The sequence below is a fragment of the Lepidochelys kempii genome, chromosome 28 (assembly GCF_965140265.1).
Source record: "Lepidochelys kempii isolate rLepKem1 chromosome 28, rLepKem1.hap2, whole genome shotgun sequence".
In the NCBI taxonomy this organism is placed as follows: domain Eukaryota; kingdom Metazoa; phylum Chordata; order Testudines; family Cheloniidae; genus Lepidochelys; species Lepidochelys kempii.
In genome coordinates, this window is record NC_133283.1 from 5,191,632 (window position 1) to 5,199,176 (window position 7,545).

General features: G+C 65.0%; 1 protein-coding gene and 1 non-coding gene across 6 annotated transcripts in view; both read right to left on the minus strand.

Moving 5' to 3' along the window:
- The window catches only part of LOC140904230 (uncharacterized), a 36,992-nt gene extending 35,237 nt beyond the window's left edge, over positions 1 to 1,755 (minus strand). For 3 of the 5 annotated variants that reach the window (XM_073326669.1, XM_073326670.1, XM_073326668.1), the window contains exon 1: positions 1,592 to 1,755. The gene's annotated coding sequence lies outside the window, so the exon portion shown is untranslated. Of the gene's footprint in view, positions 1 to 1,530 lie in introns of all 5 variants that reach the window. The other 2 variants (XM_073326666.1, XM_073326667.1) reach the window with 2 other exon arrangements.
- Positions 1,756 to 2,458: 703 nt separating this feature from the next.
- TRNAG-UCC (transfer RNA glycine (anticodon UCC)) lies at positions 2,459 to 2,530 on the minus strand. Its single transcript has one exon. It is a non-coding gene; the product is annotated as a tRNA-Gly (tRNA).
- Positions 2,531 to 7,545: the final 5,015 nt, after the last annotated feature.

Consider the following 7,545-nt stretch of genomic DNA (forward strand, 5'->3'; position numbering starts at 1 on the left):
CTGATCAGTGAAGAGAGAAAAAGGGGCGACATTTGCAAAGATTTGAGACCCACGTTCAAGGATTTGAGAAAGGGCCAAATCTGAGATTTTCTTCGTATTTTATAATTAGAGCGACAGGGGAAAGCCTCTGGGCAGATTCAATCAGGGACAGCCACCTAGAGAGAAAAGGGGCAAAATTTTAGAGTATTTGATATCAGTCTTTGAGATTTGCAGAGAAAAGCAGGCCCCAAACGCTGCATTTGAGAACACGAGAGAAAAACACCCAGGCCTGAGGGGACTTTAGGTCGCTATTAAATAACGGGAGGGGAAAGGGGGACAGTTTGACTGGATTTTATATGACTGCCCAACACAGACAGAAAGTGATGGTCCTCCCCCCCACCACACCCAGGATTCACCTGGGCAGCAGGGAGCCCTTTGAGGAGCTGATTGAAGAGGGCCGGGGAGGGGGGAGCTGGAAGGTCCCTGGGTGAGGGAAGGGGGCAGCAGTGGGGGATGGGCAGGTGACTGGGGGCGACGGTGTTGGCAGTTCGGGGGCAGCAACTGGGATTGGGAAACCGGGGTCTGGCCAGTCTCCACGGGGGACATGTGCTCCTCCCTTCCTCTCCTGTGCCCTTCCCTGCCCTGTTGCTGGCGGAGAACAGCCACCCCATCCCCATCCCCACCCCAGAGGCAGCCGGGTCTCAGGGCTCCCCCAAACAGCCCCCACCGACTCCGATCCCTTTGGGGGAATGACTCAGGGTGACAATTTTCCACCGGAACAAGGACAAATGGCTGCAGATAAAATGGGTGGGAAAATCCCCCCCCACCTCCATGGGAGGAGACTGTAAATGGACATTTGAGGATTATGGGGGGGCATGGGAGTGGATGGTTGGAGGGGAAGGGGGAGGGGAATTGCCCCGGGTTTTACAGCCACATGTGACACTGGGAGAGAAAAGGGGAAGAACGAGAGAGAGTTTGGGGGGGGGGGGGGCAAGTAGCACAAACAGGGACCAGAACAAATTAACTCACCTCCCCCCCCCGCCCCCCACTTCTCCCCTGGGAATTTCCTGGCTGTACAGAGATAGTTCAACCCCCTCCCCCCCCCGACCTTCTCTCCCCACAATTCTGGCTTCTCCCCCCTCCCGACACCCCACCTCCCCCCACAGGGGACCCCCCCCCGCCGGGCCCCAGCCTCTGCCCCCCCCAGCGCTCCCCCCACGGGTCTCTCACTCACCGGCCCAGCTGGAGAAAGCCCCCCCCCCAGCCAGGCACGGAGGGGTTAATGACGGGCTCCCCCCCAGCACAGACCGCACAGGGTTTGGCGCAGCTGCTCAGCCCCCCCCCCCCCGGATCACAGGGGAGCTGGGCCAGGGCCCCCACCCCAGGGAGCTGCGAGCTCTGCGCACAGGAATTGGGGGGGAAGCGGTTTCCATCATACACAGGGGTCACAGGTTGGTTCACTGGCTCTCAGCCCCCCTCCCCCCGCACAAATTGCTCCAGCCCCCCCCTTGTCTCGGGGCTTTGTTCTGCCTCCTTCCTCCCGGCACCCACCGCTCCCGGCTGCTCCAGCCCCTTCCTGTGTCTGCAAACACCGCGCTGGCTGGGCTCTTACCGGCGGCCCCTGCCAGCTGTCAAGGGCGATGGGGTGATGCGGAGCCGCACGCGGGAGCCAGAGGCGCCCCCGCAGGGGTCGGGACGGGGCTTGGTGGGGGCGAGAACCCAGGAGTAAGCGGCAGGAGGCAGAGCGGGCTGGAGGCGTGGCCTGATGCCCTCTCTGTATCCGCAGCTGATTGGTCCATTCCCCTGCAGGCCACAGCTGACAGATCCCCAGCCCTATGGGGAGGGGGGGGACGTGGGGGGGACGGGGACGCATAAAGTCTTGGGCTTCCAACCACCCTGCCTGGTGCACAATTGCCTCTTAACAGAGGCCTGGAAAAAAGGGAGTGAGATCCTTGAATTCTCATTTATTTTGCAGCTTCCTTTACTGTGCTCACAATGGAGCATCCTGTGGGCTGGATTCATTGTCCTGGGCGGGGGACATGTGAAAGATCATTCGTTTCCTTCGGGTTCGCCTTCAATGTACTTTCATGCTGGAGCCATCCCTGACCATCAACTCGGCAGGCAGGCACGGACAGCAAGGCACTTGTCCTGTGGCCTTGACCGAGAGAAGTTTCTGATCAAAGGGAGGGTAGATGCCGGCCAGCTCCTGGGGTAATATCTCATTGGAGATGGAAGGGCTTGTTCAGAAAGAGATTTTGACGTCTGTAGGGTATCACAGAATATAGAATCATAGAAGATCAGGGTTGGAAGGGACCTCAGGAGGTCATCTAGTCCAACCCCCTGCTCAAAGCAGGACCAATCCCCAATTTGTGCCCCAGATCCCTAAATGGCCCCCTCAAGGATGGAACTCGCAACCCGGGGTTTAGCAGGCCAATGCTCAAACCACTGAGCTATCCCTCCCCCCAAAACATCACATCCCTGCATTGGCCGGGAATCGAACCCGGGTCAACTGCTTGGAAGGCAGCTATGCTCACCACTATACCACCAATGCCTCTAAAGAGGAGCCAGATGGGTTTGTCTCCAGGCAGGTGTATTTTAGTCTCTGGTAGGTAGAAATGAGAGCAAGGTATTTTGGATTTCCTATTTCCCCGCCTGAGGGCCATCTAGGCTCACCTGACATTTTTCCTGGCAGAAGCCATTCCAATCTGTTTATTACAGGGTCAAAATGTGGCTGCCATCACACAGAGGCATTAGCGGTGGCTGAGGTGAGAAGAGGGCCAAGAAGTCCTTTCCCTCCCCCAAACGCACCCGTGCACATGGAAGCCATAAGATTGCTGCAGCCTAAATGCCCTGATGGCAAACGGGGAGGGGCAGAAGGCACTGCCAGCTGTCCTGAGCACCCCAGAGGAGCCAGGCCTGGGTGCTCCTTCATCTCTCCTGTACTGATGAGGGCAGGGCTCCCGGTGAAGAGGGTCAGGGCCTCAGGATAGGTGCATCAGGTATTAGCTGAGATAATCAGGGGTGCAGCCCATGCTCTGGGTGTCCTAAACCTCTGACTGCCACATGCTGGGAGGGGATGATGGGATGGTTCACTCAGAGATTGTCTGTTGTGTTCATTCCTCCAAAGCACCCGGCACTGGCCGCTGTCAGAAGACAGGATACTGGACCAGATGGACTATTGGTCTGACCCGCTAGGGCAGTTCTGATGTTCAGCAAAAATGACAATAGATGTTTGCCTTCAGAAGGACGTGACATGAGAGAGTATATGGCCTGTACTGAATATTTGCGAATCCAGTTCTACACACAAGCAATGGCATGCGGAAGAAACACTAAGGGCTGGATTGAGAGGCAACAGAGCAGTTGCAAAAGGCAATCACCATTGGTGGACTGAATGAAGAAAGAGTTTTGAGACCAGCCCAGAAGTTCAGCCAGGTCTGGGAGTCAGATGATCCAGCAGAATAAACTTCTGCTCTAAAAATACGAAGAAAAAGTTAGAATTAAAAATGCCAAGTTAGAAACCACAGTAAAAAACATCGCAAGTGCAATGCTAGAAACACAGATGTCATTGCGAAAACTAGCAAGTACTTACAGTAACTCCTCACTTAAAGTCATCCCGGTTAACATTGTTTCGTTATTTAGGTTGCTGATCTATAGAAAACATACTCGTTTAAAGTCGTGCAACGTTCCATTATAAGGTTGTTTGGCTCGCCCCGCTCACCCACCCACCCGGCACTCCTGCCAGAGAGCGGGGCCGGGGCTTGCCCCATTCTGCCCACCCGGGGTTCCAGCTGGGGAGCGGGCAAGCCCCTGCGCCACCAACCCCACTATGCCCTGCCTCAACCAAGCTTAGAAGTTTTTAAGGTCAGGCTTGACAAAGCCCTGGCTGGGATGATTTAATTGGGGATTGGTCCTGCTTTGAGCAGGGGGTTGGACTAGATCACCTCCTGAGGTCCCTTCCAACCCTGATATTCTATGATTCTGTGATTCACAATCATCATTGAGAGTACAGTATTAGTTTGTTAAAATTATTTAAAACTTATACTGTATATGTATGTAATGTTGTGACGAAGCGGGACTGTTCTTAATGTTTCCTCTGAATAGTGTGGGGGTGCCTCAGTTTCCCCTAGGCAGTTCTTAAGTATCTAGGGGGTGGGAGAAGGGTGTATGATTGTTGCAGAGCCCTGGAGGGCAGGGGTGTGCAGGGGTCTGGGACACAGAGAATGGCCGACACCCTGTTTCCTGGCCACGGATGGCCTGGGCCCTTCCCCCCTGCAAGGTGAGAGCTGAAGGGTTGGAGAACAAAGGAATCAGTTGCCAGGAAAGGGACAAACCCCAGAGCAGGGGGGGCTGGGGGGAGTTTCAGTTTGGGGCTGGCTGGGACATGCAGTGAAGGGCAGACGGGGTTGTCTGGCTCACTGCCCCCCAAAATGGACCCGGCTGAGGGGTCCCGTTCTCTGCACCTACAAGCTCTGTGTCAGACCATGTTCCTGTCGTCTAATAAACCCTCTGTTTTCCTGGCTGGCTGAGAGTCCCGTCTGACTGCGGATGTTGGGGGCAGGACCCTCTGGCCGCCCAGGACCCCGCCTGCGGCGGACGGGCTGTGGGAAGCGCCCGGAGGGGCAGAGGCCAGGAAGGGGGAAGCGGGGGGGAGCTGGGTGTCCTGCAGCCAGGCTGCTCCCCGAGAGGAGGCGCCCCAGAGCCCTGCCCGGCTCCACGGGGAGCAGGCCCAGAGCACGGCCCGGGGACGCCGGGACAAATGTCTTTCGTCTGGCGAAAAAAATGTCCCTGGAACCTAACCCCCCGTTTACATGAATTCTTATGGGGACCTGGATTCGCTTAACTTCGTTTCGCTTAACGTCAGGAACAGAGCGACCGGAGACGGGCCGTGACGCGGGGTGAGGGGCGAAGGGGGATTCGGGGACCCCCAGCAGCCGAGAAGAACAAACCTGGGGCCCCGCGGAGACTTTACGCAGCCGGACGCCCTGAGCCGGTTGTCTTTGTTTCTCCGGGCGGGGGGGGGGGGATGGAAAATATTTCCCTGAATCCAGTATCCGGCAGCCCCCCCGGGCGGTGACTGGCCGGGGGGGGGGGCCCGGCCTTGAAGCACCCGCCCTGGGCAGCCCGGGCGGAGAGGTGCCCTCTGGGGGAGGGGTCATAAAAAGCCCCTCTGCCCCCCCCATTATTGCCAACACGGGGGGGGGGCTCAGCCCCACCACGGTGACTGCCCCCCCCCCCCCCCGCCTGGCCGGTTTTACCCCACTGCCAGCGCCTCGCCCCGCCCCAGCCCTGACTGTGCCCCGCCCCCTCCAGCTGCTGGGGTAAGGACGGGCAGGGGGAGGGCGGCGGCTTCAGCCGAGGGGACGGCGCATGCTCGGGGCGCGCGCATGCGCAAGCGCCCCGCCGCCCGCTCCCTCGGGCACCGCGCTGCGGGGGCGGGGGGACGCGGCGTCCAGGGTGGGGCAGGAAAAAGGTTAACGGCCCCCAGAGCTGTCGCCCCGCCCGCCCGGCGAGGAGGGGGGCGGGGCGCGGGGGCCGCTCCGGGCTCCGCCCCCTGCGCGCGGCGCGCTGGCGGCGCCAACCGCCCGAACGGACCCGCCTCGCGCCGCGCTCGGCCGGGGCGTCACTTCCGGCCTGTGCCCCCGCGCGCGCGCCTCGAGGCCCGCCCCCGCCCTGGGCCCTTCCGCCCGCTGCGCTGAGGACCGCGGAAGCCGGTAAGAGCCGGAGCCGCGTCAGGCCGGCGTGGGGGGAGGGGCGGCCGGGGGGGGGGGGAGTTAATGGATCCGGTCCCTGTCTGTGCCCCTCCCCCCCCCGGTCACTCCCCCCCCCGACCGCCCCAGACCCCTCCCCCCGTCACCCGCCCCTCCCCCCCCCCGACCGCCCCCAGACCCCTCCCCCCCGTCACCCGCCCCTCCCCCCCCCGACCGCCCCCAGACCCCTCCCCCCCCGTCACCCGCCCTCCCCCCCCGACCGCCCCCAGACCCCTCCCCCCCGCCACCCTCCCCTCCCCCCCCCGACCGCCCCCAGACCCCTCCCCCCCGTCACCCGCCCTCCCCCCCCCCGACCGCCCCCAGACCCTCCCCCCCGACCGCCCCCAGACCCCTCCCCCCCGTCACTCCTCCCCCCCCCGACCGCCCCCAGACCCCTCCCCCCCGGTCACTCCCCCCCCCCGACCGCCCCCAGACCCCTCCCCCCGTCACCCGCCCTCCCCCCCCACCGACCGCCCCCAGACCCCTCCCCCCGTCACCCGCCCCTCCCCCCCCCGACCGCCCCCAGACCCCTCCCCCGTCACTCCTCCCCCCCCGACCGCCCCCAGACCCTCCCCCCCGTCACCCGCCCCTCCCCCCCCGACCGCCCCCAGACCCCTCCCCCCGTCACCCGCCCCTCCCCCCGTCACTCCTCCCCCCCCGACCGCCCCAGACCCCTCCCCCCGTCACCCGCCCCTCCCCCCCCCCGACCGCCCCAGACCCCTCCCCCCGTCACCCGCCCCTCCCCCCCCGACGCCCCCAGACCCCTCCCCCCCGTCACCCGCCCCTCACCCCCCGACCGCCCCCAGACCCCTCCCCCCCCGTCACTCCTCCCCCCCCGACCGCCCCAGACCCTCCCCCCCCGTCACCCGCCCCTCCCCCCCCGACCGCCCCCAGACCCCTCCCCCCCCGACCCGCCCACAGACCCCTCCCCCCCGTCACTCCTCCCCCCCCGACCGCCCCCAGACCCCTCCCCCCCGGTCACTCCCCCCCCCCGACCGCCCCCAGACCCCTCCCCCCCCGACCGCCCACAGACCCCTCCCCCGTCACCCGCCCCTCCCCGACCGCCCCCAGACCCTCCCCCCCCGTCACTCCTCCCCCCCCCGACCGCCCCCAGACCCCTCCCCCCGTCACCCGCCCCTCCCCCCCCGACCGCCCCCAGACCCCTCCCCCCGTCACCCGCCCCTCCCCCCCGACCGCCCCCAGACCCCTCCCCCCCCGTCACTCCTCCCCCCCCGACCGCCCCCAGACCCCTCCCCCCGTCACCCGCCCTCCCCCCCCGACCGCCCCAGACCCATCCCCCACGTCACCCGCCCTCCCCCCCGACCGCCCCCAGACCCCCTCCCCCCCCCGTCACTCCTCCCCCCCCGACCGCCCCAGACCCCTCCCCCGTCACCCGCCCCTCCCCCCCCGACCGCCCCCAGACCCCTCCCCCCGTCACCCGCCCCTCCCACCCCCGACCGCCCCCAGACCCTCCCACCCTCACCGCCCCTCCCCCCGACCGCCCCCAGACCCCTCCCCCCCCGACCGCCCACAGACCCCCCCCCCCGTCACTCCTCCCCCCCCCGACCGCCCCCAGACCCCTCCCCCCGTCACCGCCCCTACCCCCCGACCGCCCCCAGACCCCTCCCCCCCGACCGCCCACAGACCCCTCCCCCCCCGTCACTCCTCTCCCCCCCCGACCGCCCCCAGACCCCTCCCCGTCACCGCCCTCCCCCCCGACCGCCCCCAGACACCCTCCCCCCCCCGTCACCAGCCCCTCCCCCCGACCGCCCCCAGACCCCTCCCCCGTCACCCGCCCTTCCACTCTGAGATAGCGCGT